This window comes from Antedon mediterranea, chromosome 6, assembly GCF_964355755.1.
Source record: "Antedon mediterranea chromosome 6, ecAntMedi1.1, whole genome shotgun sequence".
NCBI lineage: Eukaryota > Metazoa > Echinodermata > Crinoidea > Comatulida > Antedonidae > Antedon > Antedon mediterranea.
In genome coordinates this window covers 25,396,249-25,423,086 of record NC_092675.1, presented here as the reverse complement: position 1 = coordinate 25,423,086, position 26,838 = coordinate 25,396,249, and the positions used below count along the sequence as shown (strand labels likewise).

At 30.8% G+C, this 26,838-nt stretch overlaps 1 protein-coding gene across 7 annotated transcripts in view; it reads left to right on the top strand.

Annotated features, from left to right (window-relative positions):
- The window catches only part of LOC140052617 (adhesion G protein-coupled receptor L2-like), an 88,853-nt gene that overhangs the window by 14,632 nt on the left and 47,383 nt on the right, over positions 1–26,838 (top strand). For 6 of the 7 annotated variants that reach the window (XM_072098271.1, XM_072098268.1, XM_072098264.1 and 3 more), the window contains exon 1: positions 26,396–26,579. The exons of the other annotated variant lie outside the window; for it this stretch is intronic. The gene's annotated coding sequence lies outside the window, so the exon portion shown is untranslated. Of the gene's footprint in view, positions 1–26,395; positions 26,580–26,838 lie in introns of those variants that run through there. 7 annotated transcript variants of the gene reach the window in all.

Below are 26,838 nucleotides of genomic sequence, written 5' to 3'. Positions count from 1 at the left end.
TATATTTTCCAGATTATTCGGTTTTGTTTTACGTATTTTGTTAATAGAAAAGCGAGAGGTAAATTTGAAACATATTTTTTACATTTGTGAACATATTTGAAGACGTCTTGAATTATGAACATGTGTAATTAGTTCTGCGGCAACAAACAGCTTAAAGGAAAGGAACACCCTAATATCTTACCTAACTATTATAAAAGTAACCCTACCAACTTAATATTCAGCACAATTTATGTTTAAATCGGATTTGTAGTTTTCTAGTAAACAGGATTTTAAAGCTGTTATCAAGACATTTGAAAATCGCCATCTTGTGCTCATGGCAGCCTGTTTGTGACGTCAGATACGGCCGACGAAAATTTTAAGATTCGCGGTTGCATTCAGCGCTTCTATTGGCTAAGCGAATCCGCTAATATGATTGGCTAATAACGCGACATGCGGTCATGCAGGACGGCGATGACACGGTATGAGCATGCGCTGGCTTGGTAAACAAACCTTCGATCGATCTTTTCTTCTGCAAGCCAATTCGTAAATCTTTCAGCTATTGTTAATCTATTGTTACTTTTATTGCCTAGCTGTTTGAAACGGGATTTGGTAGGGGAATTAACTGGCAAACGGAGGCTGTTGGTTGACGATGCAGTGTCTACTTTATTTTCGTTCAACACGAGTTCTAGGCCTACTAAGGCATACAGTACAGATACACTGGCCGAAAGTACACCATTCTTCGACGACTTGTTATGCTCGAGAATGTTCTTCTTCTCTTCTTTTTTCCTCATCAGCACGATGCAAAACTAACTCTCTTTCTGTATATTCTGGTTCCAATTTTTTTGAATTATAAAAACTCCAAGCCATATTCCGAAAATATTAGGTATGTTAGGCTATTTAATTGATTTTATTTATGGTTATATCCCGCACTTCCATATTGAAATGCTGTACTAAGACGATGGGCGCTTGGATTTGCTTGAATGCGTCCACCTAATCTGACGTCATATAATTGCTCTTAACCTGTCAAAATGGCGCTGTTCAATTTCCGATATTTTGTCGTTTAAAAGTCTATTATTTAACTAAATTGCTTACTATTGTACCTTGAACCATTGTAATCATGTTTTTATTACATTTATCTATAAGCACAGTGGCACATTTAGCCCAGGGTGTTCCTTTCCTTTAATATAGGGTAGGGGTGTCAACAAGTTGGTTGGCAGGTACAAATTAAGCTGGTCGAATAAATATGCTAAGTATACACTTGGTGAATGTATAGGCTGAGATATTGTATGGCTAGGGTCTTTAAAGTATGCACATTTTGACTATCTTGTTAAAACCTAAATGAAAGAGAAAACCTGACAAGAGTTAAATAATGAAATTCTGTGTCAAATTATTAGCCTGCCATATCATAAATCATAATGTACGATCAATACGAAGGATAGTTGACAAGTTACAGCATTCCGCATCAACTAATTCCAGACATTCATTACAGAAATACATTCGGTCGATCGTCTGTAGACATTTGCAATAATGATATAATCCAAGGAACATTATTCTGCTGCAGTGATTCAAGCTATGATGTAATTGGCTAATTTGAGATATCACTATTTTAAGGGGTTTTAATATATTTTTTATTCAAAGTATAAAGTATGCAACAGATTTTACTAACTTTGTGATTTTATAATGTAATATTATTAAGGCATGTTCTGATATTTGTCACATTCTATTTACCTCAGTTCTCAACAGTTGGCTTGTATTCCAAATCCAGCCTGTAAGTGCCATTTCATATGGCCTGTGAAGAGCTAACAGTATACTACTGTTAAAAAATCGTAAACATTTTCAACAAAGGGTTTATGTCCCTAAAATCCATTTCTTCTCATATTAGACAACTGTTTTAAAACCTCTTTTATTGCTTTTATTCTTATATTTCTCGTAACATGTCACATTTTAAGGCAGTTAATTAATGCCATTAAATGCCTCACTATAGTTATTTTAACTCGAAAGTTCGGTGGAATCATTCATTTATTTTTATATTGCAGTGATATTTTGAAAATGATTTTAAAATAGTGCAAAAAAAAAAATAAGCTGATAACTGGATAAAAAAAATTAACTAATTTAAATTATAAACTTAACCAGATATATTTACATTGTATTTAAATAAGGTAGAACATTATGAATTGAAAATGAAATTGATTTGATACTAAGTTTAGATTTTGTTGATGGCTTTAGGGTATTCATTTTATCATTACACTAAATTGTATGTATTTTTAAACATTAAAAGATAGTTGATGATTGCTGGACTGATGAAACGCAACTCTAGAAAAGAATTGAAATAATTGATTTGAGATTTTACAATGTGATAGTAAATGATGTTACAGTACATCAAAGTGACATTTGAAAATGTTCTGTAAAAGGAAAGTATGATAAAATAATGCTATAATTAATTGTTTGAAGATTAATTGATTTGTGGTTAGTTAGAAAATTATATATTAAATCAGCTTTTTATATTGTAAAGAGTCCATTCATGTAATCTTTAATTATGTTATTTACAACCTGTACACTTTTCAGTTCATACAAAAATCAAATTTCTTTTATTACAGTCTCGGTTTTTGTTTAGAGGGTTAAGTTCAACTTTTTTAGGATTAGAAGGCTGAATGATAATAAAAACATAGATGTGTGCTCTTTTTTTTTCAAAATGATCTCATAATCAGAAAAAAAATGTTTTGTCGCATTCAAACTTTCACTTTAGCTTCAACTGATTTATTAGTGTGAGATTGTGTAAACCAACATTACATTATGAAAAAAAGAACAGTAATATACATTAAAATATTACACCCCCGTCGGATAATAGTATAGTCCATACCAGAGCTAATGAGCAATTCATTCTCATACTTTGATTGGTTGCAAGTTTGGTAGTATTTGCATATTTTTTTGAATATCATTGCAAATATTACACTTCTAATCATAATATCCACTGTAGCTGAGTGTAGTTATTATCATTGTAGAACTACATAGTATATCTTTCAGTTCTCAATCTACACTCCAGGGCCAGGGTTACTTCTACTTTTCTGGTCCGTGTTCAAGACTCTTGAGCGGCATGTTCTTTATGTGTGAACACAGGAAACGGTCAAACCACAGACCCTATGCTTTTCGTGCCTGTTAATACCATTGACATTTAATCTAGCGATTAAAATATTCTGCGCCTGTCCTACTTTATGAATCACTTTAATTTTCATTATTGTAATTTTTCAAGGTACTGTATGTTTATTCTTTCATCATGTTTCTCCTACACAAAAACTAGTTGCTAATCCCAGTAATAACAATAATATTACCAACAATTCTCGGGTTCAAGATTATTCTTTCATACAACACAGTAAAACATATTTTAAAGATTAATACAGTGACATAGTATGAATAATTAAAGGAATTTCAATTGAACTTTTGGGTTTTGTGAGAAAATGCTTGAAATCTTGTTTGTATCACTATATAGTGTTGTCTTATAAAATCTAATTAAGTTGTCATTTTGAAGCAGGGGAAAACGCAAGTAGGAAGGGATCTTACGATGACGGTTGCTATCACCAAATGACTAGGGATGGCCTGTCTTATTTACCTTTGTGCTTTTAATTAGGTCAATTTTTTAATTAAAATCTGCTATGGCTGTCATAATTGCATGAGTTAGCGTTATTAAATTCTCCAGACCTCTAATTTAGAATTTTTAAATGACATAAATATTGACTGGGTATAAAAAACTGGACCTTCACGTCTCCCACTAGACAAAGTAGAAAAAACGTTTTCTTCAGTTTCTTTTTTGTATCCGTGATTTTGCAATTTTTATCTCTGTAGAGATTTCCTTGACTGAAATTTATGTAGACAATTAACACTTAAAAATCATCAAGATTCATGGAACTTATTAATATCTGTGATTTTTTACACTGTTCAATTGCACCAGCATGATATTTTATTTTCAACTGATAGTTGAGTGACAAATTTGCATGGTAACTACTGTAGCATGCAGAAGTTTAGGAATATATATCTTCATATTTATGTTTTGAATTTACATTTTGTATAAAAGTATAAATGTCATTAATTGTGAATAACATCCTTTTTGTTACATGAATTATTTTGATTCTTATGATTATTAAAGTAGCATTTTTCAAAGAAAAGAAGAATCACACACAGGTTAGTTACTTTTTTAATTTAGAAAACATTCAAAGGGTTGATCCCAGATCCTTGAATAACATTGAAATAATCTCAACATCAAAGCAGCTTATTTTACAATTTATGTTTTTTTAGTAATGTTTATTTACTGATTATATTAAATCTTTGATACAAACATTTGAAACCCAAGGTGAAGAAACAACCAACATAGATGATGGTCATTAACTTGATTTCAAAAGATTTGTTTGGGAAAAAAAATGGAATATATTTGTGTACAAAAATAAATTCTGTATAAAGTATTAGAAGATTACTTGTCAAGTAACAAGTAAAAACCAATCTTCATTCTTTCGAATTGTTTTTGGTTACAGAAGAATTAGCATGGATTGCCATTATACACAACCGTACAACAGTACAACCTAACAAAATCCTGTAGAAAAATGTACAACTAGCCCAGTTAACAAGGAAAAAAAAGAACAAACTTAATAAAACCTGACAAGAATTGATGCGAAATTGTAACCAGTTAAATGCTTAATGAATTCAAAATTAATGTAACACAAACTGTGCTGTTAACATCAAGGTTGATGCATTAAAAAGCTTAATTTAAAGTACCAACACAGGTTGAATAATCTGTTTAATACTAATGTGTGCAGTTAGGCTAAACGATTCTGTAAATGTAATGTGTAAAATCAAGGTGATCGCTTCAGAATGGGAACCGCAATGAAGGATGGCAAACAAAAAGTGTGAAATAATTATTTTAGCCATAATATATTAATACCACCATACCAACGAATGGTCATCATAAGTAAATACTTACACATATATACCATATCAAAATATTGTATTGTTCCAGTGTTTCAAAAATGGTGTACAACAAACTTGAATGCAATGTTCTTTTGTCTGCAGTATGTCAAACCTTTTGCTCTTTGCTTGTGTTACTTTGTTTCATGTTTTATTGTTGAGCTACATAACTACTACGCTATTTATTTTTAAAAACTGTTCACTTATTTATATAGTTGTCCTGTTCAGTAGTATTCTAAACCAAATTTGGCACTGGGACTGTTACTTGTCTCAGGAGAACCTTCAAAGTTTAGCATTCTTAAATTGAAAAAAAAAATGGTGTACAACAAACTTGAATGCAATGTTCTTTTGTCTGCAGTATGTCAAACCTTTTGCTCTTTGCTTGTGTTACTTTGTTTCATGTTTTATTGTTGAGCTACATAACTACTACGCTATTTATTTTTAAAAACTGTTCACTTATTTATATAGTTGTCCTGTTCAGTAGTATTCTAAACCAAATTTGGCACTGGGACTGTTACTTGTCTCAGGAGAACCTTCAAAGTTTAGCATTCTTAAATTGAAAAAAAAGAAAAAAGTTTGATTTTTAACAGATGATGTAATATGTACTTTATATTTAATTTTTAAGGAAATATAATATTAGCAATGGGATTATATTTATTTAACATAACATGCTTACAAATTGGGTCAAGAAGATAGCAAATTTTATCTTTTAAAAGGATATGTAACTTTCACTTCATCAGTTAATCTTATTTTGTTAATGTAAGGTGGCCTCATGAGGCAGTATAAAAGTACATAAAATTAACTTACCCTTGATGTGTTTCCTATAGTAATATTATATTAATATTAGTAGTACTTTTTTTCTCCTAAAAAAATGAGACTGATCATACTCGTGCCATTTGTGCTGGGCACCTTCTAGTTTTCCCAATGCGTTAAGGCTGTTGTACCTTTTCCATTAAAATAACGTAGGAGTGTGATAAAGTGAGTGGGAATGTAGTAAAGTGAATTGAACTGTAAGATAAGAGGCATGTGTTTGAGACCTGTCTTATATTGCTTCTATGTACAACTGAAGTTAATACATTATTTGAAAAAAATAAACATGTTTCTAGGCTAATTATTTTGAAGGGTAATTTTACTTTAAATAAAAAACATTTGTTTTGTTGTTTTTTTTTTCCTTTCAGAAACTTTATTCAATAATATTTTCTATTAATACATATTTGAAATTTAATGCTGACAATACACAAAATATACTCAAAAACAGTTTTCTTAACCTTTTAAAACAAATTACTTAGTCAAGACCACTTTATATATAAATTCTTCTTGATTTCCCTGAAAAATGGCGAATTGTTCTAAACTTCTATGCTTAAGTTCCTGTTGCAACTCGGTTACTACATTTGAGTTCTTATTACACATTTTAGATTTATATTAAATTCGGTTATATTAAAAAATTTTAAATAAAATGTTCTAATATAACTGGATTTTAACATAAACTATTTTTAATCTTACTATAAAATGGTCAATGTAATATGTAAAACCTATAATTAAATACAGTAATTACATTTTTTTCTGAATGTCTAATTGTCAATTGAAATACTAGTTCAAATGTTATCTTGCAAAAAACGATAGAATTTATTCTGTCTTGTTTTGTGCATAAATCTAAAGAGAATACGATGTAAGCATTTCATAATGGGACTTAAATGGCTTACATTACAGTGACTACTGATATAATATACCTTAGTCTGAGATTACCATTCATTATCGATTGCATAATTTCCAGGCAAGGTGTGAATATTATAGGGGCTGCGTTATAGGTATGTTTAAAGATTGAAAACTGAAAATAATTGGGATTGTATATCAAAACTAAGTCTTGAGGAATATCTAGGAGGGAGGATGTTGTTTAGATGGGAAGGGGGTTATGAAGAAGAAAGGTGATAATATAGAGGTAAGGGACTCTTGTGGAGTGTAGTGTGGACAAGAGTCATGGTATGGAAGGGAGACTATCCTACCTTTAAAATAAAATTATACAGAAACTCCTATGTAGGTAGTGTATACTTGCACAGAAATTTAACTTATCTGCAGTTCTCCTGTATTTAAATTCCACAGTGAGTAGTTTCAGATATTATTTAAATAGTGCCTTGAGCATTGTAGTAGTATTCACTTCTACAGAACATAATTTTAATGAAATGGTTCTGTCTCAGTAATTATTTCAAATAACTATTAATCATTTAACAATCAGACATTCTTATTATCTTAAAACTTTCTATACTAGATGGGTCATATTTTCTGGGCTATCACTACTGCTGTATCCCTTGTTGGATTCAATCATGCATTTCATTTCGTATTTCCATGTTCATAGATAGAAATAATCTGTACCATAGAATGCAATCAGTGTTTTACATTTAAAAAAACAAGTTATCAATCATGATTTGGAATAAATTTGTGCTTTTGTTGAAGTTGATATTATCCTGCCATATGAAATCATTTTGTCAATGAATAAAATCCTTTTTTTTATGCTAAGCATTTCGAAAACATTAGAAATACATTTTTAATTTGTAGTTAAAAGATAAATGTTTACCTGTTCGAATTAGATTTAAAAGTGATTACAAGTATATTCATAGTTGATTCAATTGAGATATTTTATGGATATAACAGTGATAGTGTTACCTACTGTAGTAAACGTTAGTGGAGTAAAATACTGTAGTTTACTTTCCCTTTTTTATCTTTAATTGTTTAGCTATTCCTTGCCTATTAATGTTTTATCTGGTTGAAAAGATTCAGAAAACCCTTTATTAACAATCTTGGCTTCTTGAGTACAAATCTACAAAATGAAAGTTTCCAAATTAGAAAACATAAAAACCATGTTGAAACTTCAAAAATTCTTATTAAAACATCAGTAGGATGTGTGTTAAATATGTGTAGATTTTGAAAGTGAATGTAAAGGTATTAGATTTACATTAAGGAATCTGATTAAGAAATCAGTCTTGTTCTTCAATGAAAAACCCTGCATAAATGGAGACTGGTGTCTGTAAGAAATCAGAATTGGAGCATTTCAATTTGTACAAAAATTGTTGCAAACATTAGCATCAGTAAATCAAATAATTATTAAACTCTGTGAAAATCAGAAAATCTAACGCTTGGCATATATACTTACTTTACTTAAGCCTTAAGTTACACCTAGCAGTGCATAGGCCATCAACTACACGTCTCCATCTGACACGGTTCTGGGCAATTCCTTCCACCTCTGTCCAGTTATAGCCAGCATCCTTCACCTCCTTATCCAGTTCCCTCCTCCATGTGTTCCTTGGGCGTCCTTTTTTTCGTTTTCCTTGGGGATTCCATGTTAGGGCATGCCTAGTTATGTTGTGTTTTGGTTTCCTTAGTGTGTGACCATTCCATTTCCTTCTGCTAATTGCAATTTCCACTGGCTCTTGTCCAGTTCTAACCCAGAGATCCTCATTTCTTATTTTTTCTGGCCACCATATTCTGAGAATCCTTCTCAGACATTTATTGATGAACACTTTTTTTTATTATTTGATTAGTAGTTCTCCATGTTTCTGATCCATATAACAGTACTGATTTGATATTTGAGTTGAATATTTTGATCTTTGTTTCTGTGCTGATGTATCTTGCCTTCCATACTTTTGTTAGTATATTGAAAGCCACCTGTGCTTTCCCAATCCTTCATTTAACATCTTCCTCTGTCCCTCCTCTGATGTTGAGTTTGCTTTGGCATATATAGGAGAACTTTAATTATTAAAGTGATGGGCAATGGTGATGTGAAAAGATGTGGTAGAGAAAGCATGAAATCGGCTTAGAGACGCAAGACCGGAAGAAGTGGATAGATGGTGTAGCAACATATGGAATAAGTGACAATCAGTAACCAATTAGAAGGGTAGAAAATTGAATTTAATAATAGGTAAAGGTTTTAATTTTTAAATATCCACAATTTTGTAAAAAATGATTGTGAAATTAAGAGTTTTCATGAGTAGTAATTATAGAAAAGAAACGTTTACAGAATATAAATTATGTATTGTTTCTGATATATAACAATTGAAATTATCTGCCGCTAGCTAGAATATATAATTTAATTATGTTGAAATGATACATCTGTATTTAGATTAAATCAACACTGCCCTCAAGGATTGAAATATAGTTGTACTGTATAGAGTACCTAGTCATGTTAGTTTTTAACTCTCTGTTTATACTAATTTTACTAAAGTTGGTTAATATACAGGCCCGTATCCAGGGGGGTTGCGTTGGGTGCAAACGCACCCCTCCAAGTCCCAAAAGGTCCACTATTTCCTCGGTTTGTATTTTTTCTTGTCTTGTTTAACTAAAGACAATATCATTATATATATACAAAATTTACATTATCAATGGTATACAAACAAAAATATGTTAATATAAAATGAAAAAATACCGGTAATTAAATTACTGAATCTGAACTGACTACAAACTCGATGTAAAACATGCGCAGTCGATCATGTAACGACAAGCAATAGCTTAGCGCTTCATGTACGCGGTATGCGGTAAAGTGTTTGCTGGAAATACAGACAACTTTACCGGCGGTAAAGACGTGTCTGGAAATACAGACACTATCGAATACGGCGCCTAAACATCATGAAAGCGTTAAGTTCTGGAGTCCATCGTTCAACTAGCCCAAGCCACAACAAAGAGCCTTAAATCAGTCTTTAGAACATCAAATAACGCAAATTTTGCCGGGGCCTTTGGCCCCTGGACCATGACCCTTGCCGGCCCCCTGGCCCCCAGCCATTGTTGCTCGCTTCGCTCGCACCCCCCCATTATAAATGCTGCATACGGGCCTGATATAATATATGCCTGTTCTTTCTAAATGTGATTCTAAACCCTAATCCCTAATGAAACTAATATTTCTATTTTTGCTGTATTCTTTCACATTACTTATAGCCTGACCTAGTTAAATCAAGACATACTTAAAGTAGTTTTATTTTTCATGTTTGCATTAAAGAAAAGATTGATATGAGCAATTCAGCGTGTAAAGTGAGGTATGTTGAATTCACAGACATATCTTACGAGATTTATTGAACAATTACAAGAAAACATGACATTAATATTTATATACATTCATTGCATGGAGGTATATGGCTTGCAATGAATGAATGAATGACAGGTAGGATATAAATGTAACTCTATTATATATATTTATCAATTTTGAGCCTAAACTTTACCTTACAGACATATTCTTTTTCTATATAACCTCAAAAATATATTTTATTTAGGCCAATGCCAAGAATTGTTCACTCTTCTGAGGTGACAAGAACATTATTTAAACAACCTCTTCCCACTCCCGCCAAGAAAAATTAAGCATCACACATGCACCATTATTTTCTAGATTTGTAAACATTTAGTTTGAATGAACTGAAATATCGTGTTTTAAGATGTGTGACATTGATTGAAAGAGTATAGATATTCCTTTCAAAGTTTTCTTTGGTAAACCCATAAAAATGAAACAATAATGAGTATTGAGAAGTAACCGCAAACATTTCACATTTGATTAAATTGTCTATGTACTATTCATGATTGCAATTGTTCCTTTTTACTAATCATACCTATGTGTCTTAAGAAACATGATTTAGACACAAACATTTTCCCATTTGTTGGATGCATTAACACATTTTATGAATTATGTCATGTGATTCATTAGGTAATGGATTATGAAATGTCTTGGGGCCCAACACGAGAACAGCACTTGTTAACTGGTCCCAGAGCCAGTGTTGAAAAATTAAATAAATTACCAATTCGATATTTGGGTTCAGTGACATTAGTATTCAATAGTTTGTATTTCTGTCCAATGTAAATTTAACACTACTTTTAGCAAGTTATTATTGAATTTTCATCAGGTACTTTAATATAGAATGCCGCATTAGGTGAATGACTTGTACTAGTAGGACTACTCTGTTTCTGTTTCTATAGACTATATAGTTCAACAGTATCGTTGGGATGACATGTGAGAGAGATAGAGAAAGTTTGTACTTTTTGAACTAGGCTTATGACTTTTGAATCTGCCACAAAATATGTTTAAAATAAAAATGGTGATACTGTACATCATTACTGTTTGGCTAGACTGGTACCAGCATTGCACTGCAACCCCTTAGTATAATATGTGCATTTTATTACCTGATCTACTGAAGAACCTTCATTGTTTCAACAAATCATTTTGGGTTTAAAAGAATTTTTTTTTAATGATAATGTAAGCCTGTCAATCAAATTAGGAGCTTTGTAATTAGAAAATGAAGACTTTATTACTGTGAAAAATAACTGGTTATTATTAAGAATTTCTTAATTCTTCTAATTCTTGGCAGAATCAAGACCAATGGCCAATACAAATTAATTTATTCCGTGGTTTTGCAAAAGGGTTGTCTGGAGGGTGGGAGAGGAAAGTGATATATCAACTTGTGTGCATTATTCAGCAGAAATATACAAATTAATTACCATACTCTATTCCACAGTAAGTAAAATACTATCCACTGTAAAAATAATTCCACCAGCAACAGTAGCTTTACGCTATAAAACTTTATCTAAAGGAAATCAGTAATAAACTTGATGTCGTATTCTGGGGCTATTCCTGTTGAGAGAATTATATTTGAGGGTGTTATGATAGAATTGCTTTGAGCAATGCCAATTAAATCTGTAAATTTTAATTACAGATTACTTAGCCTTGTTATGTTTCTTGAAGGGTGGTATGGCCTGTAATTAATTGATAACATACTTCCGGCTTGTTTAAAGTTGTTTGTGAAAATTTGTTTTTGTTATAATAATTTTCCATAATGGTATTTTATTAATTATACTTTGTATTCTAAAATCATTTATTAATCTTAAATTAGTGAAACATATCTTATTAAAAATGATGAAATAATATATTAAATTTGTAATTTTTATATATAATAAATAGTTGCATTAAGTAAATACTCGCTATGTTAAGATTAAATATCTCGCAAATGACTCCTTATATTTTAAAAATCTTCAAATTAAGATAGCTTTCCTTAATTCAATGGATGCCAAAATAAATTAATCTTTAAATTCTCTAATTAAAATCAAATTTTTTTAAATAGAAACCATGCCCTTTGAGTTTTATTTTTAGACCTGTGATTCACTCAAGACAGTTGCAATGTTTTTTTTATGCAAATAATCTGTCATTTAGTCTTAGAATGTTTTTAGATTTTACGTTATAAATACAAATTTGAGTTCAAATTTATTTTCTTTTAATTACCACATTTTTAGTAGAATCATTAATTTAGAGATTTGGAGATGTGAACTGGTGATCATTAAGTTTACTATCCTTTGTTTTAACAGTCAAAGTGTCTACGATTTGTGTGTAAATTTCAGTTATGGGGGAGCAATGCATTCGTAATCCCAGTTAATGCTGGATGACTCAAAGGAATTGTAGACTTTATTATTCCCCAAAGGAGTTGAATTTATTTATTAAACAGCAGGATAGTATGTATCCTCTTGGAGGCTAGCCGGTGCGAGGCAAACGTGCGTCCCAAACAGCATCATATAAGTCATCTTTATAATAACGAATGAATCATGAGTTTAGATTTCTCCCTGAGGCTTAATCATAAATTTTTTCCACTTTTTTTATATCTTGAATTTTGCCTGTAGGTATAACTTTGTTAATCGGTAACTGATTTACATACCAACAAACGATGGAATTTTATATTGAGCATTGTTTCGAAAGATGTAATTAAGAAACAATATTTAAAGAGACATTCTTAGATTTGAACCTTAAGACTATTGATAGTAATTCTAAACAGTAATCTAAGTTTTCCCACTTATTTACCAGTAATCACTTCCTGAATTACTTTCTATTGAACCAATTATTTCACTTTTGATAAAAACTTGAAATTAATTAGTGTATATGATTTCCTATACATATGTTTTAACTTGATAACAAATATCATATTCTTGTAAATAAATTAACAAAACATGATTTAATATGTTCTTAAACATCTTAAATAGAAATGGAAACACTAACAAAACAATAATGTAAATTTTTGTGTTAACCACATTTGTGTACACTGTTTTAAAATAGTAAATTTAAAAATGACATCTTCGATGATCAATATTAAAGTTAATCCGTACCATTCATAATTATAAATAATAATAATAAATCCTATCAATTCCGGTGGCTATCTGCTGTTGGACGCCAATGTGGAGCCTTGACAATGGCCCTATCCATACATTCATTTTATCACTATAAGTATATCTGTCAAATAACGTATCTTAATAGTTGAATGCATTTAAACCTTTTTAACTAGAGTGAACTGAGTAGGATCTGTGTGTATGATCTTCATGGCTCTACACTCATTGATCATTCATGAAGAAGATTACATGTGTCTATACATGTGTTACTGACTACTGTCTTTAATCTACAACAATTCCTTGTCATATACAGTATAAATTTTGTTATGCTTAATATTGAATGTAATACAGTACAGTCACACATTTCAAGGGTGGTTTCAAGACAATATACTGTTATTATGATTTTGTAGATTTTGTATGATACATCATTGAAGTTTATGTTATTCTTCATATCTTGATATTACCAAGTACAATATGTTTGGTTTGATTTAATTTATAGCAATAAATAGATTGAAAAATTACAATACAGTAGTAATTTAAATTTCATTTACAGGTGTAAATTAAGGCCCTGTTCACACTGATGAAGTTTTAGTATACTAGGACGACAATGTGTCTTACAATGCGCATCCATATTACTGAAAAACTAGTGTAGGTGTACTGTTTTAAGACACTAGTGTAATTCCAATCGGAACATACTATAACAACGGGAATCATCCTGAATGAAGAAGCTTCCATTGTAACAATACTACTTGTCAGAACTCATGTTTTTCCTTGCTATCGTTGTACTCCATTGCACCATCAGTGTGAACATAGTCTAAAATATATAAACTTTAGACTAAACCTTTACACATTTTACAGTTAGTTGTTTAATGGTAAAAAGAAAGAGTGATTATATTATGTCCTACAGTAGCCTGACAAGGTCACAAGAAATGTCTGAAACTCTTGTTTGTTGTAGTAATTACTTGTAAACCATTTATAGTAGATTTGTATTGAAAAACTTGACCTTCAGAAGGAATAAGTGCATGACTATCAAACAAGGTGATGACAAGATGGAGAGAATGAACATTAGTGAAAGGTTGATGTGATAGAGTGAGATACATAGTTTACACAGTAGTATAAATACTTTTCTAAACCAACCATCAGTCGTCATTTCAACTTCAGATACCGGCATGTATGCTCTTCATATCTTCTTGGTCCAAAAATCTTTAAAATAAAAACATTGTATTTACATTTTATAATAACATTTTTTTTATGATGTAATAAAATGACATCCAGGTCCGTCTATTTGCAATCAATTTCTTTAAACATCATGAACAGTTCAGTAGTAATGGCTCGTTAATAGTAATTTGATTATCGTTGAATTTTTAGTCATTTTAGAAAAATTGTTTTATTAACTGTCATAGTTTCCTATACAGTCACAAAAAGGGCGTAGTTTAAAGTTCCACCCAAGATATGCCTGGAGGGGGTGGGTGGTCAATAGCCACTTCTTATTTAATTCAATCATTCAGATTAATAAAAACAGACTGTTTACTTAAAGTCAATTAAATATAATTAAAATTGATGAATTATTTTGTAATTTTCTTAAGAAACAAGTTAAAAGTCTGTTCAAGTTTTGCCTGAGGTTGTGGTAGTCGTTAGCAATTAATAAACAGTCAATCTGAATTAGTTTACCTGTTTATTTAGACCAATTAAAGATGATTTAAACAATTATTTTAATTTTGTTTTACATCCTACAATATCAGAATATGAATTATTTATCAATATCCATATTAACCCAATTCCATGCTACTGTACTTTTACCTTGACTCTTAACTTAGGTTTATAACTTACAGTACTTTAGATTTATAAACATGAGTATTGGGAGTTGCCTTTAGCTCATCTTCATGATCTATTCGGCTTTTCTTGGGTAGACATTCTATTTCCATCAAGCAATCAATCAGTAAAATTTTAAGAGTAAAGCTTGGTATGTTTTTTATATTAGTACTGGTAGTTTTATATACAGTACTTTAGTTTAAAACCTACTTTTATAGACCCAATTATGAACTGACAGATAGGCAGCATCTGACTAGCATATTAATTGCGTTTTGAAACTGCCTGCCATTTTAAAACTATGTTCAATAAAAGAAAAAAATTATTTTTGTATCCATATGATGTATAATAATGTAATAATTTATGGTTATTTAAGTCTTAAAGTTTTGTTGCTAACATTCAATGTTGTTTATGATCAGAATGTATAGGCTACTACAGTTTTGTAAAACCTTTTTCTCTCTATTAAAAATGTTTTTAGTTGTCATGAAATGTTGTTTTTAAGTATCAGGCATTTGATCAAATTGAAAGCCACACTCTACGACAGTGTCTAGCTATGCCATAACACAGTTGGAAAGTCTAGATTACACATGGCTTCGCCATGACTGTTGCCGATCATGTTTCACATAGCGATAGAAGACGGTACTTCAACGTGTGATAGGCGTGGTGAACAGATGATGTCATGGAACAGCCAGCATGATATACCTAAAACCAGATTTTGCAATAAAATTATTTTGGTTTGATATTCGAATTACGAATCTTTTAGTACTGTGTGTAGTAGGAAACTATTAATTATTTGAAATACGGTAATTGAAGTTACAAATGAAGATACATACAATCAACTCTCAACAGACACCTTGGGCTGGCCCAATATTATATTGTTTTCCAGAAATTCTGATATTCTGAATATCTTTTAACATTAAAAATGAATTTGTGGCCTTTTGAACCGTTCAGACCAATATTGTGTCTAGGTGCTATTGGGAGAGTCGACTGCATTATATAATTTATTTTAAGATACTTTTATTATTTTTAGATTATTTGTTGGGTGTAAAATGATGCACTGAAGTATTATTGTTGGTTTTAGAATAAAAATCGAAAAACTTTGAATTAGTTAAAACCAATTTGTATTTATTTTTCAAACTGTATCTACAAAAAATCCAGGTCATGTGACAGGATTGCATTAAATGAATTACAGATGTAAAATGTAAACTTTGCCCATAATGCAAGAATTCTAGATGATATCTTTAAATGCATCCACCATACCTGCATATTGGAGTATTCGACCCAAGTGTTTATGTTGTAACTTCACCTGTTTTGTTGTTTTAAGTTTTGAAGAGTTTATAATAGAGCTAGTTGGAATGTTTAATAGTGGTTTTATGATGGTGAAGTTGCCAAGTATTTTTGTATTTTCAGAAGATATTTTATTTTATCAATCATGCTAAAGGAGAATTTAACCATCGTCTGTACAACATTATTGATTTCATTTTCATTAGACTCATGGTTATTTTCAAAATCATAATATACTGGATAAGAATAAAATTGGTTAAATGCACAAAACGAGGTATTTTTTTTAACACATTTAATAGGTTGCTTGTTACTTGTTTGGATATTAATTTATTTTATGATAGTTTAAATGTAAAATTGTTAAATCGCTATAATGTTCCAATCTTTGTTTATGTTATTATTGCTTATTTGAATGTATTGTTATAGTTTATTATGTTTAGATTCAACCTGTTAGTGGCGGTTTCATTGCTGTTGGTTGTCAACTGAATAAAATAAAATAAAAAATGAAATAAAAAGATGTGAAAATGACCTAGAATATAACTTTCTTATATATTTGTTCATTACTCAGACAAGGTGAATTTGAAATTTCCTGTATTTTGCTTTTCATTTAGGTTTTATTGAGTGAATTTATACAGACAATTTAAAACAACCTACTTTTGATCAAACTTAAAGTTCAAACTAAACTGGTTTAATGCTGTTGTTGTCATGTAACATTAATTAGAAAAAAACTAATTTCCACAAAAGCACATTTCTACCAAATAATGATATTGATATATATTTGTCGTCATAATTTAATTCTTTACTTGTTAGATTTTGCCTATAGAACATTGGTTCCTACAAAACGATTTTTATGAAATTATAAGCATGATAAACATATTTGGATAGTATTAGTAATAAATTGTCCCTGGCATGAAGCTCACGCTTTTTTACTGCAACCAATCTCCCACACCACGCACCTAAAACCTTGCGCTTTTCACCAATGCCAATTTTTGTTTTCAAATTACTTGAAATTATCATTTCGCTTTGCTCCAGTCGGCCGGGAAGATTTGTCTTAATTTAGGCTGAAAAAATTACTTTCAGAATCTCAAGCCAGCAGCAACCTCAAGATTGACATGTATGTGGTAGTGAGGACACATACAGACTGTATCTGAAAGGTCATTTAGGATAATGAAAAGACATTTTGAATTATTATAAAGGGCAAAAAACACCCCATTCTTGCTATGGCCTTTAAATTAACCATGCCTATACAGATTATGTGTGAATTATATCTCTAGCTCTATACTAGTCTTACAATAATAATTTTGACATTTTAAGAAAATCAGAGGGAACAAGAATACAACCATCAATTTTACATATTTGCCACTCCTAAAAGTTCACAATCTTTTTTCTATGTATTAATTGAAAATGACACCAGAGGCCCTGTTTCTGCTGCCAAGAAAATACCGTATTTTATACGGTATTTATTGAATACCATATATATACCGTATTTTTTTGGCAGCAGAAACTGCGCTCATAAAAAAAATACCGTATTTTGTATACCGTATTTTCCCCACAAAATTTGTGGATAAAATACGGCATTTACAAATTCATACCGTATTATTTGTACCCTTTTCTGCTGCCAATAAAAAATACCATATTTTTTTTACCTGCAACATGAGGTCAACATCGTGTTTTTATTTTCTGTCGCTGTCAGCTGTTTTACACACGTGTATAGATATATTCGGCGAAAATGTGAAGCGAAGACGTCACAGTATTTACTATATAAATCTGTGTGGGGAAGGAGGGGTGGGGAAGCTAAAATGTCTGGCCAACTAAAAGGTAATAAAAGGGACAACCACATTTATAAAGACATTTTTACAAAAATGAAGCTGGAGTACGGAATAGACTTGTCTTCAAACCAAGTAAACTCAAAGCTGAAGAGCCTGCGAAAGCAGTACAACATTGCAAAAGACAATAACTCGGAGAGGGAACGAATTACTTGTCCCCATTACGATGTTTTTTGTGCTCTCACAACATCTCTATCACTAGGACTAGACTGTTGAAAGTGAGGCGTAAAACTTCCTTTATTGCGACTTTTAATTATCGACCAAATAAATGAATGGCAATTTGGGTAAAAAGGATGAAATTTAACACGACCACTCAAGAATTATTGTTAGCAGAAACGGGGTACTAAAAAATACGGTATAAAAAATACTGTATTTTTATACCGTATTTTGAGCAGTTGCAGCAGAAACAGGCCCTAAGAGAAAAACTGTCCATATCCGCTTACATAAAATAAAAACATGAGAAAAAAATATTAAATTGAGTGTCAATATAAAAATAACATTGTTTGCATCCTAATGTTCTATTTTTATTGCAATATAGGAAATAAAAAAAATGATTAAATTAGAAAAGTAGAATAAAATTTGGCCTTTTAAAGTATATTATTAAAGTGAGAGAAGGTGAGAAATTCATACATATTCACTCTAAAACTGTGCGGATGATTGATTTTCAGCGAATCTTTTAAATTTACACTAAGGAAAAAAATATAATTATCAATTGATTTGGGCTCCTAGTGCAATATGTTGAGTGAAACGTTACTCTATAATTCAATTAACTATATATTTATTAAAAAAAAACTAAAAAGAAAAAAACATATTTTGGGTGATTTTGGTATTCAGGATTCATTGAAGGTTGAAGTCCAAACTTCTTCAACCTCCAATGTGGTCACAAAGGATAAATTTATAATGTGTCACATTATGGTATATTTTCCAATTGATACATTCTTTTTTAAAAGAACATTTCTATGATAAAATGAGATAGAAAAGACTTCTTGCTGATATTATGCAATAGTCAGGGGAAACAGATTAAACTTTAATTCATTTGTACCGTCCCCTAAGACTATTGACGGATGTATAATTTTTTTCTGTATGATGATTTTTTATGTACACTCGCATATTTCAGAGTAAAGTGTTTAATTTTAACCAATAGGCCTATTGTTAAATCATGTTTTTCTCTAATTTTTATTTTACTTACTCTGGACGCACCTTCATTCAAGAAGTGTGCCACTGTTTCAAAAGTTTAGCTTCCAAATAAATTATTATTATATTATATTATATGAAATACATCTAAAATATGTCCCTATCAGAGGAAATAAAGTCCTTGTACTTTATAGGTGTTCAGCAGACTACCTACCTTTTCCTGTTTACCTCAAAATAATTCAAAGTTTATTAGCACTCTGACTCAGTGTGTGTTACAGATAACAACATCAAATACACTCAGTCATCAGCCTTGTCTATGTCCACATTGATGTTATTGTGTCTGTCAAACCGCTTTTAACAAAGGAAATATCAGTGGATCGTGGGTGTTCACCTTAACCATAGAGATATTTTTCTATGCCTTAACTAGGTATGAGTATATTTACATCATCTTTAATTGTGACACAAGGTTAAGCCTTAATTTACACTGAATGTTTATTTGTATGGTATCAGGTTTCTATTGGTAATCGAAGGTCTTATAATCTATAGGCATGTCTATATTTAATTTTCAGGAGTATTTATATTGGGCCTGTTTCTTCTTCATAAAATAATCGGTGTGAATATTTTTCTTGGGAGCAGAAACAGGACAAATTTTTGGTAACCGGTTAAAAGGCAGCGCAAAATAATCGGTTAAAAACACCCATTCAATTCGGTGTTAGGACGCCATTGCTGAGTAACACAAAATAACGGTTATTTCATTGACAGCTGCTGACCCCGAATCAACTGCACAGCAGTACGTTTGAATTAACCGCCAGGACAAATTGCATTTTGGGTAATTCTAACGATTTTTGTCAACGACCACCCATTGATTTAACCGGTTATTTCGGCAAAAATTGAGCAGAAACGCAGTCTTGTTATTTTTATTCCATTTTAAAATAAACGGCTAATTTGCGTTATTCTGCAGAAACAGACTCTATGACTGCTTTTGGGAAAAAAACATTACATATATAAAAAATGTGTCCAAAAATCTTAAATGTACAGATTTATCCATCAACAAAATCATCACATACATACACCTTTGATGCATGGATTTAGAGAACAATTATTATTAATAAAACAAATTAACTATTATTATCAGTAAAAGAACTATTATTAATAATGTCAAAATACAGTCGGATGACTAATGTCACTTACGTAGTTTGATATTAATTGAAAGAGTAATAATGAATTAGTGATTAACAAGTTAAGTACTATAATCAAGGTATAAAATCAATAATTGTATCACTTGTTAATGAGTCATTCTCTACTTCTGAAAAGTTAAAAGGTATATTTTAATATACACATTTTGTGTAGCTTGTGAATTACTATTTTTTTTAATGCAGCCTGGTATTAGCATAGGACTTTATTTTTTTTAAATAAAGTAGAACCCCTAATAAACCTTTGTGACCTAATAAGGTGTCCCTTTAACAGTGGTACCCTTTGAATAGGGGTTGGCATTATGCCGAAACATATATTGTCCTTCATTTTTTAATGGAAAAGTTTTTCCTGAACAGGTATGCTCCTAGTGTAGTTTGATTTGTTAGCAATTGAATACAAGTGAAGCATTATTAATCTGAAGAAATTTTAATTTATACACTGTTATATTTTATTGGCAGTGTAAGGTTGTATGAAAGGATAAATACCAAAACCAGTCTTTACAGTGTGCTCTTGCTTCACCAAAATCATGGTAAACTATTTTGTATGATTGGTTGCTGAAGCGGTTGATTGACAAGTGATTATGCTGTCTTGGTATCTTATCAGTGTTTTCCTGTGACATATGAAAATAGGATGATATTCCAATTAGTATGTCACTTCTGATATTTCTTTGCTAAGCTTCTGTTTGTCTTTTTAAAAGTAGTGTCCTTTGCTTTACAATAAAAATTACAATTGTAATTATGCATATATTTTGCTTGAAGCTTAAAAAATACCTGTATATGAGTTACCGTATGTATTATAATGTTTAATAAATACTTGACTCCACATATTGGTTTTGGTAAATAAAAAGAGGTTGTGAAAAAGGGGAACATCTTATTTCACACATCACTTCCTGAAGCAATGAAAAATATTTTTTTAATGCAAAATATATTGCATTGTGTATATATATTATCTACTTTCACCGAATAAACGTAGTCCAAATTCGATGTTTACCCTTAGTTTATTTTACTCTAGGCACACAACTAAATTCAATCAATGAAATGCTAGAAGATAGACTATGAACTTTGATACGTTAATCCATTATATCCTATATTTGTGTGCACATACTATCTCGCTTTGATGGTCATTTGCCTTAACTTCATGGTCAATTATTGCTCATAAAATCAAAATCTTGATAATTAAGGTGAATAACCATACTATCATGGATTATATTTCTGATAAACTTGTTATCAGGAATAATTAAACATTAATTATAACAAGCTCTTAAGCTATGTGTTGACATGTCATTGAGTTGGCGACACACTGCTTACATTTTAAGTAATACGTGTTGTGCTTTTCTTAAAGTTTTTTGGTTTTCTACAATTCTACCTTTATAGTGGTACCTTTCACTGACAATTGTGAAGTTTTGAACAACGCACATTGTTGATTATGATAGACTCTTTCTCAAAAAATTAATATATGTGTGTGTGAACCTGTAACAAGTAACTAGCATTGTTGATCATGATCAACTTATTAAAATGTGCTGTGTGAACCTATAGCAACATTTTAAATGATCATGAGTAACTCACATTGTTGATCATGATCAACTTATTAACATGTGCTGTGTGAACCTGCAGCTAAATGTTCAATGATCATGAGTAACTCATTCACATTGCTGATCCTGATCAACTTATTAAAAATGTGCTGTGTGAACCTATAGCAACATTTTAAATGATCATGAGTAACTCACATTGTTGATCATGATTAACTTTTTAAAATGTGCTGTGTGAACCTACAGCTAAATGTTCAATTATCACGAGTAACTCACTCACATTATTGATCATGATCAACTTATTAAAATGTGCTGTGTGAACCTCTAGCAACATTTTCAATGTATTATAAATTAGCTCATAATACATTCATATTAAATGTCACTGATAGGCCTACAATGAATTACCACTATTTCACAGATAGTTATGTAATACTTAACTATTTTAAAACTAAAAGTTTAATCTTAGATTTGCAAGATTATATTTTATTTTATTTTATTTTATTTATGTAATGGGTTATGAACTTACAGTGGAAAGTAGGTGATTTAGATGATGGTTGATTGATTCTTCATTTTTTTGTAAATTGCATCTTAGATAGAATCAATATTTATCTAACTCAGGAGAAATGCCATTAAAATGATATAATAATAATTGTATAATATATCATATTAGTTTAACTTTATAATAATTGCATCATTTGTTGTGTAATTAGATTGAATCAACAAAGAATAATTAGTAAAATCTATCATGATTACTATCAAGATTTCAAAGATTGTGGGCCTGCTCCTTCTGCAACGTCTAATAACCGTTTTTTTTTAAATAGATTGAAAAAATATAAATTTTATATAGACTGCATATCAGAAATTTGTACTTTAAAAAAAATTTTTGGTAATGATGAAAAATGTTAAGTTTGGTCAAACTTTTACAATGCTACAGTACAGTTAGTTAAAGAACAGTCAAAATAACTGTTATTTTGCGTTGCAGCTAAAAGCTGGACATTGATAAACGATTTAATTTTATTCTGAGAACACCTTTTAATCTGTTTTTTAAATTTGTCTTATTTAAAGGTTCAGTACATAGCTCTGGAAAGCTTGGTGTGTAAAAATCTTGTGTCGTTGCTAGGGAATTAAAAATAAGCAAATGAATGTTTATGTAAGTTTAGAAAGCGTAGGTTTTTTCTCAACATATAATTGTAGGTGGTGTGATGTTGAAATAAACAAAAATGAAATAAAGTACCTAACATTTTATCACAAACAATATTTAGGAATGTATGCAAATTGATGATTGGAGCTTGGAGGTAATGTTTATTTAAGCCAAGTTTTTTTTCATAACCTTTTTGTTTGATCCACAATAATGACAAGTAATATTAATGATGTAGGTAAGTCTCCATAAGCTTAAGGGCTTGACATCTAACTTTATGGGCTTGGAAATATTTAGAGATAAGGAGGAGAGAAATTCCATAAAAACAGGAGCTGGTTTGTTTAGTAACTTTTTATTATGATTGCCTCCCAATAAATAGATCTGATTAACTAAAATTGGTAAATGGAAGAAACTGTGTAAACACCCGCATGCTTTTTCTTAAATCATGGTAGTACTATTTTTTTAATCCATTTTTTTTTTTGCTGAATGCATTGTCCATTGCCAATATAACACCATTTTGTTGTTGCTTGTCACAATAACAAATCAGAAAATAATTATTTTATTAATAATAATAATACTGTATAAACAACTGTAGAGTATACTGACAGGTATGTCAAAATCAAGAGACTTGCATCATTTTGTTGCTTATGGGTACCTGATGAAAGCCAATTACCTTTTATTAGGAACATGAATTAAGGCTAGCGTATTATGTTTTCTTTGTAGAATGATGGATGTGCCCATGTGTGGCCATGTATAATAGTAGAGGGGTACTCTATAGGAACGAATTAACTTTTCGTATCAAAGCCCCTCCCTCTGGAGAGGACTTTTTTTCGGTTTATCCAGTTAAGCGGGAATTACAAACTACCATCACCACTGTTGGTTTCTATATTTTAGCATTTTTTTTGTAGATTACCAGAACTAAAATTCTATAAAAAAAAACCCGATTCCTTCAAGTTAAGTTACGTCCTTCAACGTAAAACATCTTAAATTAAAAAACATTAATGCTCAAATTCTTAAATGTTTGTTTCTTAAATGCATAAGTAAAACAAAAAGCATAAAGTATATCGGAATTTATGAATTCTCCGTAAATGCTTTCGAGGAGTGCCGAGATAAAATACCTCTTTTACAAGGAAACATTTTAGCAGCGTAATGTCATAATTTGTGTAGTAAAGTGGCAGTTAAGCTTATTACGCTTTACATACTTAGTGCTACTGAGTAAAGCGATGCTATATATTCAATAAACAGGTGGACATTTTTACAATTATGACAACCTTAAGTGCGAAAACTAAAATCTGTGATCAAATATTGCCGGTTTCTGTCTTGCTAGATTCTCAGACTAAACTGTCTGGTTAGTAGAAGATGTAAATTAACCTGGTTCTTCTGATTCACATAAGTTAGGCATGATAGGGTGCTAAGTTAGGCATGATATGGTGCCAAGTTAGGCATGATAGGGTGCCAATAGGCATGATAGGGTGCCAAGTTAGGCATGATAGGGTGCCAAGTTAGGCATGATAGGGTGCCAAGTTAGGCATGATAGAGGAAGAAAGGTAAAAATAAATACATCAAGCATGCTTTACTTCATAATTGTTTTTTAAAGGCTGGTACATTACAATTGTATTGATTTCTTCTTATAGTATTAAAACAATTTTATTGTACTAGAGGGTGAGCTCGCTTCGCTCGCTCCCCCTCTAGGAAGTGTAGACGATGGTTCTCGGAATGATAACGTTCTCCTTATACATTTTCTGTCGGTTACCATTATTGAAAATGCTTGACATTCGTAAAACTAAATTACTTTGTTTCACAGTGTTTTAGATGATTAATAACATTTTAAAGTATAGTTTTTATTGTTTGGTAGGGCCCTTTGGGGAGGCTGAGGTCATTTGAGGGAGGTGCTTATTCGAGGGATATATGTTAAATTTTTTAGTTCTAATAATATGGTAACATTTATAATCAAATGAAATCCTCTCAATATGCGGATGAACGTTTATTAGATAGTTGGGTTGTGGGGGGGGGGGGGGTTATTATTCAAAGTGATGTTTTATTGGAGAGGCGTTTATTCAAATGAATACCATCCTAATAATTATTAATACCTTATTTAATTTAATCATCTTTTGAAACTAACTGCCGTGACAGAGTGGGCCCAAGAAAGAAGACATTACGGTTTGCAACATGGGCAGACATCTCGGTCCTAACGGGACACAGGAAGATAGCCTACAGTTATTCCTGCAAGCTTACTCAATAAAACTCAGCTATCGGGATTTCACTCGAAAAATGTCTTATCAAATCTCCCTATGTAATTTTATAATACTATTCCCCACAATATATTCTGATTCTTTATGGCGTATATTTAATTTGATCTTTATTAATTTGCAGTATAATTCTTATTATTTAACTACTGTACCTTCACATACGTGTGGTATGTTTTAAAATAAACAAAAAACTGAAATGGCTATGATTAATGGCCAATTTTTTTTTCGTCTTCCAAAGGGACACTGTATTGATTGATGGAAAGTGCCTGTTTCCAGTCACCTTTAGGGTCAAATCTATTATTTTAACTGTTCCCTTGTGTATAAAAGAGAGAAAATATTTGAAACTAAGGTGAATTTATCTTAAACCCGGAAATTACTTTGACCGGGAAGAATTGAAATTGAGAGGAAAATCCAATGTTGAAATCATAAATGTTGTTAAAAAACTCTTTATAATATCTTCCTAAGATATAAATATGGAACAATAGCGTCGGCGTGCACACTAATGTTATCAAATCTACGTTTCGCGGTACATCTCGGATAGATAAGGTAGGTATCCAAGGCGGAGATTTGTAGAGAAGTTTTTGCATTGTGCTCGCCTATGTCAGAATTAACCATAATTTATATATAGATAGATAGATATAAATATTTATACATTAAAACGTCAAAAGAAGATCAGCACTTACTTGAATAGATAAAATAAGATCATTACTTTTGACCATGTAATGAACTTATTATATCCTCCATGCTTCTAAATTCATATGGATTTATTTTTGCATTGTTGATGTTTAGTTTATTTTATTACTGGATATAACAGAATATCTGACATTAATGTTATGCTGCACCTTTTGACACTTTTGAAGTTCAGTATTTAAAACAAAATTCATTTTAAGTAAGACTTGAGAAACATTGATTTTTTCCAAATTTTGATATTTAACAGTCATTCATTTTCATTATTATAGATATTGAGTAACTTTTAAAAAAAATTTCCATTTCATATATCTCCATGGAAATGCTGCAAGAAATGAGTCCTTGCTAAGGTTATATCAATGACATCAGCAGCGTCTATGATTGGTCTATGGCATTGCTGAGCACTAAACATCCAACTTCTGATTGGATGATTAGTCAACTGTGTTGACTTGCCCGGAGTCTACACTGCTGTGTAGTTTTAATTGTCAATAAGGCATTGCAGAGACAGGACTGTTTTACAGTACACTGATGAAACTATCATTTTCTTTTGTGGGACGTAAATAAGTAAACATTTATTGGTTGGAGGAAGTTCTAAACAAGTTTTATTTTGTGGATTTTAATTTATTTGGACAGTATATTGTTTTTCTGGATTGGTATAGTTTGAGGGCTGTAGTAAAATATTGGTAAGTTGATATTAAAACAAATGTTTATTTTGCTATTTGGCATATAGATAGAACTCTACAAATACTTACATTATGAAGAATCTTACTTCAATAATATTTAATTTGATGTATTCAATTTACACATGCTCTTCTAAAATATGTATATAATTCTAGGTTTAGATATGTAATACTGTGTATAATGCCAGATATTAAAATTGTCAAGTGTTTCTATTTATTATAAATTATTCATAAAAAAAAATTACTTGAATGGTAATATAAA